At 42.8% G+C, this 12,535-nt stretch overlaps 1 protein-coding gene across 1 annotated transcript in view; it reads left to right on the forward strand.

The window, feature by feature from the left end:
- Positions 1-12,535, forward strand: part of LOC142803653 (calmodulin-binding transcription activator 2-like) — a 573,461-nt gene that overhangs the window by 327,599 nt on the left and 233,327 nt on the right. The window lies entirely within an intron of this gene.

Genomic DNA, 12,535 nt, shown 5'->3' on the forward strand with positions numbered 1-12,535 from the left:
CAGCGCAGATGTTTTTTGGGCTGGTAATGAGATGCGTAATGCAACGCCCAGGAGTACCCGGGTTTCGGAAAAGAAAACTTGGACCTCGCGCTTTGCTCAAGTTAGATGCATGTGGCGTTTGTGCATTGCAGTCAGGCATGGGAGAGGCTCGTTATTGCCACCTAGCAACGCGAGAACTTCGCGATTCCTTTGTGCAATCTTTGGCTTTCATGTTTGAAGCGTGAGCACCGATTCTCCCATGTCCTCTTGAAACATGCTAATATGAAAAGGTGGTGTGCGTGGGTGTATTCTCGTGCGTGCGCTAGCCAAGAAGGATGCATAAGTACAAAAAAGGAACTTTGATATCCGTGACATCGCTAATATAGCACAACATGACGGCGATCATTATGAATTCCAGCATTCATCGCGAGCGATTGCTTGTAATGAAAAGGGCATCTGCATGCTTGCCCCGCCGCGGTGGTCTAGTGGCTAAGGTACTCGGCTGCTGACCCGCAGGGCGCGGGTTCGAATCCCGGCTGCGGCGGCTGCATTTCCGATGGAGGCGGAAATGTTGTAGGCCCGTGTGCTCAGATTTGGGTGCACGTTAAAGAACCCCAGGTGGTCTAAATTTCCGGAGCCCTCCACTACGGCGTCTCTCATAATCATATAGTGGTTTTGGGACGTTAAACCCCACATATCAATCAAATCATCTGCATGCTTCGAGATATGCATCGTGCCGAACATTGATATCACATGAAAGGAAAGCGTGTAGTGCCGCATTATTTCACCACACATTGGTGCCTCTTCAAAAGAAAACCAGTGGATGGGTATTAGCTCGACTTTTGTGCATTGGGTAATATAGATTTATGATGCTGTTTCTCAGAAAGCTCGCGAGACAAAAGTTTCTTTTTTTTTTCTGGTTATGTAATACGCATTTCAGCGTATGAATTTCGAGGAACGTCCAATATTATCGTGTCGCTATGTATCGTACGACTGCGCCTTGTCATCTTCGATTTCCGTCGTTATAATGTGTTTCACGGTGATTGTTCCTTCTTTACTCATTCTTGAGTTCAGATTAATCTTTTCTATTCAGCCTGGTCAAACTTGCCGCCCTTGTCAGTGGGCGTACCTAACCATACAGTCATTGATTACCTACGTTCAAGATTGCAAGGACTAAAATGGGATATTAGCAATGTTGCTTTTGTTCGCGAAGCGCTGTTCTCCGGTTATCTGACCGCCATTGGCGGGCGTTTCGCAACGAGGGTTTTCTAGTATATGAAAAAAAAACACACTTATATTACTTTTCCAGTGAGTTTCATTCAACACGGACAAAAACTTTTGTTATTGGATTGTCGCGTGGCTCCTGCGAGATATTACTTCGCAGGTGCATTTGCCGACGGCAGCTGCCTGAAAACTTGTAGGGATAGCGTCTGCTTCGCATTCGTTGTCTAAAAGGCACATTGCGTGGTGCAGTGTAGAAGACAGCTTATCTCTAGAGGCAACCATTGAAAACGCCAATGATTCGGGCCAACTTGACGGTCGGTCCAGCTAATGCAAGTTATGAAGACATAGCGCTTGTTTGGTCTTTCTTGTCTTTGTTGTATGAATGTACACCACATACCCGAATTCGCCCCCTTTGAAAGAACATAGGTCTCGTATCTCTAATAATGACTGCTCACAGTCCAAATACAACTACTTTGTGTTTGGCCTTATTTGTGCCTTGAGTGATGACCGTAGATGTCTACGGTGTGGTGGATTATTAAATACGGCACTTAACCAGAATGAAAAAGTAGGCGCTGCTCAGGTTTTCAGGCTTTCAAAAAAAGTGTGAACGCGCAATGTTCGACAAATATTCACCTATAATATGTACTAACATAGACATCCATAAAATGCACATGCACAGTATTAACACGTAAAGATGCTTTAGTAACGGCTGATGCGTTGTTATTTACCGCTTATTTCTCATCCACGCGTCCATGGCTCGTCAAAGAACAAATGAAACATAGTGGACATGAAATAAACGGGCCCGAGCGTAAAGAGCGTCGCGTCAAGCCCGACTCCGACTTCTGCTGACAAGGGTAACCTTCGAGACGTTTCAGCAGCTCACTCTTCGTGCGTCATATTTATTCATAACGCAGCCGGTACCAGTAGACGCAAGAATAATGAGCTCCGTGACGGCTCGCCGCTTATCGTTGATTTATTCATGCGTCTCGCTACACTGGACACTCTCCCGATCAGGCTGGACGAGCCCACTGTGAGGCGCCGCGCATATAACTTGTCAGAACTTCGGCGCCCTTATAAAAAAGCGGATGTTCTGGTTTGTCGGTCTGGCTAAAGCTTCGTTGACGGGCTGGTTAAAGGTCTAAGCGCTTAACTAGGGTCTCAAGCAAACCACACAGACATGTTCCTCGATGTTCAATAGTTCCACGCCTGTTTGAAGCGGGCTGCATGCATTTGAACCGTTTGCGTGAATATTTAAAAGGGTTTCCAATTCCATTTCTGCATATTTGCATATTCACTTGGCACTGGCAGGAAGCACGAGTCAGCTACGAAAGACAAAAGATGTTAACTCAAAACAAACGAAACTGCAGGTCAAGTGATCGATACGTAGATTCGTTGAAGTCTGCGTTAAAGTTCAGTAAATCTACGCATGAAATGCGTGATTCTACTTTTTGCATGTGTTTCTTGGGTCAAACACACAATGCACCTAAAGTTTCTGAAATGTAGTCATTAAAGAAGATTGCGAGACACATCGGCAGTGCCTCTATGTAAACATGCCCCGCCGTGGTGGTCTAGTGGCTAAGGTACTCGGCTGCTGACCCGCAGGTCGCGGGATTGAATCCCGGCTGCGGCGGCTGCATTTCCGATAGAGGCGGAAATGTTGTAGGCCCGTGTGCTCAGATTTGGGTGCACGTTAAAGGACCCCAGGTGGTCGAAATTTCCGGAGCCCTCCACTACGGCGTCTCTCATAATCATATGGTGGTTTTGGGACGTTAAACGCCACAAATAAATCAATCTGTGTAAACATTGCACAACAAATTATATAGCAGGGCCTCTGTGCGTTTTTTTTGTGTGTGCTTTCTTATAGCTTGTTGTCCAGTGAAGCGAAGCAATGCTGTACACACATTTGCGCGAGGCATTAGGAAACGTGGTCTAATGAACATGACTCCGCTAATCTTCTCCATCATGTATTTCAAACGTATGTAGCTACACGTGGTCGAAGCTAGTCTAAATATGCATGAAATAGAGAGGTAGTTATTGAAAGTTTCTTATTGAAGATTGCAGTGTCTAGTCGGCGTATATTGGGCAGCATGTTTCTGAGGAGACTGTAATGTAGAGAAATAAATATCTGTATGCTTATGCCGCCGATGTATAATTGAAAAATGAGAAAAAAAAAGTGTGGTCTGATGATATTGGCGATATTAGTGGCCAAGACAACCAAGAGAGGCAGGTAGTGTCAGTGTATCCTGATGGGTTATGCGAAAAAGAGACAATAACTAAACGAATCAGGAATAAATGAGCGATCTCTCAATTTTCTGTATGCCCGATATTGGAGATGACTGACACATTGTTTTTGGTGTGCTTAGAACTATGGAGAGATCGAAACGAAGTGACAGGTTATAGCCAGGTGGGTTTGGGGTTAGCAAAGAGGCAGGCTTAGTGGGAGATGTTGAGAAAGACAGAAAAAAAACGCACAATAAAAAACTGGAACAGCTCTCCTAATATTAGATTTTATCTACCGTAGGCTGACAAATCGCCGAAAACCGCTGTCGTGCTTTTCAGGTCTTCTAGTATGAAGGTGGTTTCGGCCTGTGCATCGTAATTCTTTCTTTCAAAAAAAAGGGGGGTGGGGGTGCTTTTTATCCAACACGTACAACACGACTAAGAATGTTATTGTACGGGCATAGAGAGAACCATGATACCCGCAATCACTGTTTTGTTTTTCTTTTTTGTTGTTGTTGTTGTTTTCCTCGAAATCAATTTGCAGCGACGAAGGCGTACTGGCTTCGCCTCTGTCATTCACTATGCGAACGGGCCTTTTGGAGCGCACACGGGAGATTAGGGGCAGCGTTAACAGGTCGTAGCGGCGAGACCAAAGCTATACGTCGAGATGAAAGTGGTGCAACAACGCAACACTATAGCGAACTCAACACTATACTGTTTCAGCGCTTCATTTTTGCCCAGTCGAAAGCCCTGCGCGAAGCACCACCTCTCTTCTCCGCGATGAGTTGTTTCAGCTGCCTTTTAGGCGGGCTTTTCCCATAATCAGTGGTTGGTCGCCTCGTACAACGCTGCCTTGGTCGCGAACTTTAGCGTTCTCGCCATGAAAAAGCCTCTTTGATGTTCCAATCAGTGGAGCAGCTGCTGCGCCGCAGCTGCCCCACTCTCTCTCATATATGTCTCTCTCTCATATATCAAGCGAGATGAACACTACGTCGCTCTACGTCGTCAAGAAAGACGAAAGAATCTCGTAACAGTGTTCTCATCATCCGCATAGGCTTTTGTATGTTGTAACTCGTTGCATACATCTAAATACTTCTTGTATTTATTTATTACTCTCCACTTCGTGATTACGCGTTCTTTTGGTGTATTTAGCGGACGAGTTGAGAAGGAATCTGTGAACTCTGTAGGCGTCCGACGAAGCGGCGAGATAGCGTTCGGTGCTCCCGAATTTAAATTATCGACCCCCCTTCGCTTCTGCAACAAACCCGAGATCCGTTGTATTAAGCTGCAGTATTCTTTGCGGCTATGTTTTTTCTTTTCCTTCTTACTTTTGATCTGCCGTCCACGCTTGTGATCTTCTCGCGTTTCAGATTCGTTTCACGAAAAAATAAATAAGAAGAAAAGTTCTAGGAGCGGCGCGGACAAATGATGTGATGTGAGATCGCGCTGTCCCGCGCCTTTAGGCAAAATAATAGAGTTCAAGATTCGGCGAAAAAAAAAGAAAAAACAAAGAGGAAAGGGTCGTTAGGAGCGACGGCCTCTGCAACATGCCTTAAATTTTATTTTTTTCTTCGTTGCAATATTTTTTTTTTTACACTGCTCATTTCTGCCTTTTCTTTCGTCTTTTCTTTATCTGCTTAAGCCGCTGCATTTTCAAAGGTGCTTTTTTTTTTAAAAAGCTTCGTGTTAGCTCGCCTTGGAACAGGAATCTTTGCTGGATTAATCTGGTAAATTGGCTCGAGTGCCTGTGCTTGCTGGGCTTATTATCTGGGTTTTTTTTTTTTTTTGCTCAGCTATTTCTTTATTTCACGTTATGTTTTTTTTTCGCCTCCCAGGTTTCTCGCTTGTTAGCAAAAGCGTTCTCAGCAGCTCAGTTTTCTCGCTCGTTAAAACTCTCGCACTGTAAATTTACTTATTTTTTTTTTTGTTTTCACCAAACAAACCGAAAGGAAAAAAATACTGCCGTGGAGAAAGTGGAGAAAAACCAATTAATCATCTTCATCACAAGAAGGTGCCGGCAATAGGCGATGTTTTCTCGTCTCCTTATTTATTTTTTGCCTGTTTATTTCACTTATGATTATGATGATGATACTTGGATCATTGGCACCTACCCACTCTGGCGGATCGGCCATGATTCAGGCGGATCATACATACTGAATTGATCTGTCTTATCAAACTCTTCTTCTTCTTCGTCTTCTTCGTCGTCGTCTTCTTCTTCGTCGTCTTCTTCTTCTTCTTCTTCTTCTTCGTCTTCTTCTTCGTCGTCGTCTTCTTCGTCGTCTTCTTCTTCTTCGTCTTCTTCTTCTTCTTAATATTAGTAGTAGTAGTAGTAGTAGTAGTAGTAGTAGTAGTAGTAGTAGTAGTAGTAGAAATACTATTTGTGTTCTTCTTGTCATACTACTACTACTAATACATTGTTTTCCCCTCAAAACTATGGTGCGTACCCACTGTGGGGGATGGGCCAACAATGCTTATTTGAAGATTTAAAAAGTTATTCAAAAAGCGTGAGGTGATTTTAGATATATATGAAGAAAGAAATGAAATGACAATAATATATAATAAATTAAATTCGGACTACGAGTAATATACTATTCGGCTCGTATTGCAGACTGCAGTATTAACCTGATCGAAACAATTTTGAAAAAGTTAGATTTTACCGTATTTATTGAAGAAAAATTTCGAAAACAAGATTTAAATTGTACTCGTTTAGTAGTTGGAATGAAATTGCACACGCCATCCAAGACATCCCTGCGGTGGTATGCCAAACCTGAGGCACCAGAACTTGATATAATTGCTTTAGTTAAGGTTAAGGCTATATTGGAAAGAGGATTAATGAGCTTTTCTAATATATGAATATCCGCGACTTGACAAAAAGTAATGTGCAACATTTCTAATTATCCGCAGAATCTGCAGAGGGGGGATATCGTCAGACCGGCCCTGTGTAAGTATAAGTTTAATGAGGGAACATGACATCAAAATCTGGTGAACGTAACTTCTGATTTCTGAGATTGGCTCCATTGAGACTTCCGTGGGACGTTTATGCGCTTCTTTTTGTCCACGTTGTTATTGATTCCATTCTATCGGTCTGAATCGCTAATTTTCTATAACTGATTGCGGTGAAGTATTCATGTTTTTTGTATTTATATTGGGCATAATATGGGAAGGTAGGCTATTTTAGGGCTGGCTATCCCAACCTCATGACAGTAATGTACAAGATAAACGCACAAACAAGAAAATTTTAAATAAAAAAGAAAAAACTAATCAGAGTCACATTGTACCTCTGGTTAGTTTTTCTTCTTTTATTCCTAATTGTTTGTTCGTTTTTTTGCTTGTTTGTTTGTGTGTTAGCTTGTTCGAGTCTCACAAAATGTGAACATACCCACTCTGGGGAATCAGCCAAGATTTTGTAGTTTTAAATTTTGGTTGTTTGTTCAATCTTACAGAATATGACACATACACACATTGGGGAATTGGACATGCTTTTTTCTTCTTCTTTAGCGCTGTATTATAGGCAGAAATGATCAGTATAAAGTAACATACCCTAATTTACATTAACGATTAAAAAAAAGGAACTTCTTTCCGTTTAAGTGGCTGAATAGAGAAACCTTCTTTCAGTTGAATTCGTGTGTGGTAGAAAGCTGGTAATTAAAAACTGGCAACCACAATTTTACGCAGTAATAGTTATTTTATCAGCTATCGGCCGCCTCCTTTGTTACCTGACAATTCTGTTAGCTAACACGGAGTACTGTGAAGCAAATATTTGCGTTAGAGAATAATCAATCATCAGCCAGCCATGAAGTAGGGAGTATTTGCAAACAACACGGGCTGCCGCTTTGTGTCTCGCCCTCTCTCGAAGGGTTAGAACATTACGGAAGGAAGCGTTCACCCTGCTTTAAAAATATTCTATACTTCTTTCCTTAAGGCTATCCTCAGTGTGTTTATTTTTATATTAGCAGCATAAATTTTTAATTATTTTAGTACAGGCAATCAGTGCGGATGCATGAGACAAGAGGTAACCCGTAAGGCGTAGTACAGGATTGCCTTGTCAATAGTCTAAGAGAACTGTTAGATGTTGTATATGACGTCATGGCGGAGATGCATTAATATACCGCGCTGTGTTTTCGGAACCGCGTTTCAGAGTGCTATATTTATTGGTGACCCGGACGTGATGCAATGAATGCGGAACTTGTTCTCGACTTGAATGAATCATAAGGAGGGATTGGCAAGCCACAGCTGTGGTAGCGTCATGGTAGTAGTACCTCCAACAACACCCGAAGAGGGTACATGGCCGGGTGCAGTGGCAGCGGTACCAGGGCTGAGGCTGTCGAGATGATTACGCTGCTCCATGGAAGGTCGCGTTCGTAGTTCGGGTCACCAATTGAAACGCGGTTCCGAAAACACAGTGCGGTTTATTAATGCATCTCCGCCATTGTTCCAACTACTTCTTCCCTCTCCTCCGCAGACCACCCACTACTAGCTTATGTCCCAAGTGTGTCGTGCCAAAAGAAGAAGGAAAGTATGCCACAACGTATATCGGGCTCACGGATACACACTCACTACACACTCACTACACACGCACGCACACACGCACACACACACACACACGCACACGCACACACACACAGAGAGAGAGAGAGAGAGAGAAAATTGAAGATCGTGGTTTGGTTTTTGAAGCGATTGGTTCCGCGAGCTTCTCCGCCGCTGTTATTATCCATGGTAATCATCTATTGATAACGTGGTTGCTGCATCGTTTTAATCGTTGACGCAAGAGGTGAAAAGTTTCATATCTATCTGATTGTCTGGGTGTGATTGACGTTTTTTTTTTTACTTTTTCCCACAAAGTAAAAACATATAAATTGACACATAGTGTCGAAATTAGGGCTGTTCAGGTTGGCAGTAACGCTATACTGCTGCGAGAACAATATCTGAGGTCTCATTTCTATTTTCCTGCCTCGCTTTGTTCAGAGGCCAGGCGCCGGCAGCTATGCTCGTATTTTGTTTTCTTTTTTTTTTTACTTGTGTTCGTACTTTCTTTTATTTTCCGTCTCTTTCTGTTCGCCGAGATTGCTTCCATTTTCCGCGGCCATTTTATTTTGTCTGCCCATGATGAGATCTGCTTCCGCGAAGGCCTTCTCAAGAGGGACAGCAAGAAGAATATAATATTCGAATATCGGCACGAACAGCCCTCTGGTAGTCATGAAGAATAAGAGAAAAAACTCATTACTCTGCCCGCTCACCTGTTGTTTGCGCCAAGCATTCTTCCTCGAATTCGGTCTCGTTTAGAGCGTTTGTTTGTTTGTTTGTTTGTTTGTTTGTTTGTTTGTTTGTTTGTTTGTTTGTTTGTTTGTTTGTTTGTTTGTTTGAAAATGTGGTACATACCCGCTCTTGGGGATTGGCCAAGAAAGCGTGGCGTACCTTTTCTATGAGCATTACAGCCCCGCCGCGGTGGTCTAGTTGCTAAGGTACTCGGCTGCTGACCCGCAGGTTGCGGGATCGAATCCTGGCTGCGGCGGCTGCATTTTGCGATGGAGGTGAAATTGCTGTACGCCCGTGTGCTCAGATTTGGATGCACGTTAGAGAACCCCAGGTGGTCGAAATTTCCGGAGCCCTCCGCTATGGTGTCTTTCATATTCATATGGTGGTTTCGGGACGTCAATTTCCACGCATCTATCAATATATGAGCATTACAACTTCGTTTATGAGCGACCTAATAATAAAATACAAAGAATACAAGAAAAACCGTACATAAATAGAGAAAAAGAGAAAAAAAGCATTTGAGATATTTTTGACATTCGAGACTATGAGATGACAGCACAGCGGCGTTTACTTCACCAAAGCATTCATAACCTAGGTGATAAAAGACTTTTTGATGTGACACAATGTACTAGTACTTACTAAAGTAGAGATTTACAAGGCAAGCCTGACTTTTTCGAAGCCTGAATCAAATCGCAAACCGCATTGAATGCATCCTTGGGGCAATGTCCCAAAACTGAGGCACCAAAGTTATGCACAGTTTCTCCCGTCAAATTAGCCCCTATTTCAAAAATGGAATAACTGTAAGCCTTTTTCTAAGTAGCGGGTATCGGTACATGACAGAAAATATTGTTCAATTGTTTCTATTTCTCCACAGAATGCACGGAGAGGTGATATCACTTGATCACCCCGGTGTAAACACAGATTTAGAGGGGGGACATGGCATCGAAATTTAGTAATAACTTCGAGCTCTCTGGACGACACCACTGAGGTTGACATGGTAATTTGAGCTGGTTATATGCAGTCAATGTAGTTATTGTTTCCATTATATTAGTGCAAATTGTTTGTTTCCTATTTCTTATCGCGGTTATATATTTTACTTCTAGAAGTACTGATATTATTAGGCCATCAATAGCTGCTCGTGCTAATAAATCGGTCAATTCAGTCAACCTTAACCCGCATTGACCTGGAACCCCTAATAACTTCAGGTGTTTCAACTGCAGCTGTACTAATGTTCAGAAGTCCCTTAGAGGTAAAGATTTTTCAAAAGCTGTAAGAACTGCACACACTGCATCTGTCATTATGAGTGCGCTGTTTTCATTTGACGGAAATTTTCGAAGTGCGGAGATAACCGCCTTGAGCTAAGCTTCAAAAACTGGAGTAAAATCAGGCAGTCTCACTGAGAAGGACCAGCCAAGCAAATCCGAGGAAATATCTACGCCTGCATTTTCATTATTAACAGAGGAATCTGTGGCATTATATTATTTGTTTCTTCATGGACCAGGTAATCTATCAATCAATTATTCAAATAAAAATCTTAGCTTTTGGGGGAAATTTCATCATATTCTATTATATATTACAATTTGAGCCATCAGTGTCAGTTACACTTCTATAATGTCCACATTTATACTTTCTGTTTTTTTTTTTTTTTTTTGAGCCAACATTACCTGAGTTGTGTGAAACCATGGCCAATAAGCAAGAAAGAAGGCGTCTGGTTCTGAGATAAGGACATATTGAGATCTTCTTGCCAGTAAGATTTTTTTGTCTTTATTTTTTTCCCTTTTGTGTGCTTAACTAACCCCGGCTAGTGCACCGTCTACGTCGCTACTTCTATTTGTTCTCTTTTCGCGCGTCCATTATGCGAATGTTTTGTTCCTCTGTCACGGTGAACGTGAAGTTCTCAGCAGTCATTTTCGTAGTTGTCATGGATGCGATGTTATTATTTCCACCTTAAAGGTCCCTCATCTCGAAGGTGGCTTGAAGCGTCGCTGTTTTTGGGCCATTTATCAAAACGTTTGTCACTCCGCTTACTTGGTTGGATAATGCAGGAAACGTGGGTGGTTACCTCGCTTTGAAAACAAGCATATAGGTGTTGGAGCATCTATTACGACAATCGCGGTTCGCGATTAGGAGCGCGTGCAACATGAAGAGGAGCACGCGAGCGTGAAGATTGATCTCTTGGCCCTCGCTGTTATACACGACAAGCGCTCAAAGTTTTCTCGTGGTCTGGGTTTGTGTTTTGTTGACAGCGGTTGTTTCTGAAGTTCATCTTTGAGCAACATCGCAACAGTGTCAGCATATATACGGACAGTATACAGACAGACGGCGGCCTTTTCATTTAACTGTATATACGGACAGTATACAGACAGGCGGCGGCCTTTTCATTTAACTGTCCCTATTCCAACTTTCTTCGGCTGTGACGTGTTCCAGAACGAACATACACCAACCGTCGCCCAATTCGCGATTCTGCTTCAACACGTCCTGGAACAGTCGCAGGAGAAGCATATTTATATGCACAGTCAATTCTGCGTTTCAGTTTCAGTCTGCTGTGTTGGATCAGCGGCTATAGTATGTGGTGTAGGCTGCTGACGCAAATGCCATGTGTTCGATCTCGGCTGCTGGGGTCGCATTTCAGGGGCAGCAAAACGGGAGAGGCCCGTCTGTACTATGCGATGTCAGTGCATGGTGTAACACCAGATGGTTGAAATTTCTGAAGCCTCCCCCTCCCTGAAATACGGAGCCTCTCAGAACCATATCGTGCATTCGGGGTGCAAAACCTAAGACTTCATTTTTATGTCTTCAATTTTTAAGCGAAGCTTTCACGAGTTTCAGATTTCGGTTATGTGCTTAGAAAAAAGGGTTAACGATTTATAGTACTTAGTACTCTACTATGGGACAAGTGCTTAACGATTTGGAGTATTTCGGTTAACGATTTGGAGATTTGGAGTATACGATTTGGAGTATTTCGGTTATGTGGGTGGTGGCTTAGGTTAAGCAAGCCTCTGTACCGACGACTATACGGAACTGCAGATAGGTGAATGAGACCCTGTAAAGGTGTGCCGGTGGCATGCCTATTTGAGTGCGCCATTTTTCAACAAACTGTGCTTTCTTTGTGTTAGGCTTGTCAGTGATAGGCCGTTTACAATATCGAAATCTGATCTTATACCAAGGACACTAGTCATTTCACGCTGTCATGTTTTATTCTTGCCTTTCGTTGTTGTATTTCAAAGCGTCACACTCTCTGTGCCAGGAGCAACAACATTAAGTGTTGCGCTGCTATGCACGTGGGTGAAGGTCCAATCGTTTTCATGGAGAAAGAAAAAAAAAATCTGAGCATTGCGCGATACGACGAAAAAAAACAACAAAAAAACACAGCAGCTTCTCGGGAACGCATGCGCCAAGCTTTGCTTGCCAGCATTTTTCCGAGACTCGGTTATTTTTTCCTTCATATGTTCTTTTTCCTTCTAAGTGGATTTTTTCTCTCTTTGTCTCAACCTAAGTATTTTTCCGCGCGCACCGAGATATTCCTTTGCTGTTAACGTTTCTACCTTGTATCGCATCATTGTCTTCAGTGCACGCGAAATGGTGTATTCCCTGAAGTGCGCCGGCTTTAATTAATCTACCGATATCTACGAAACAATTACACACTACTGTTCGTACTTGCGTGATTGCAATTTTCGCCTTCACTGGAGAAACCAGGTGTAATATGTTAAGCCGCGGCTTACCGGAGGCAGAGCTAAAGCGGGGTTCGATAAAATACGATGCTAGTGAAAGGAAACGGTTATAAACCAAGAGATAGCTCGGTCGGCTGCGCTGTAATTACGAAGGGAACAAAGGGCCTGAAGTGTGTGAAGAAAAA

Source organism: Rhipicephalus microplus, chromosome 3 (assembly GCF_043290135.1).
Source record: "Rhipicephalus microplus isolate Deutch F79 chromosome 3, USDA_Rmic, whole genome shotgun sequence".
Taxonomy (NCBI): domain Eukaryota; kingdom Metazoa; phylum Arthropoda; class Arachnida; order Ixodida; family Ixodidae; genus Rhipicephalus; species Rhipicephalus microplus.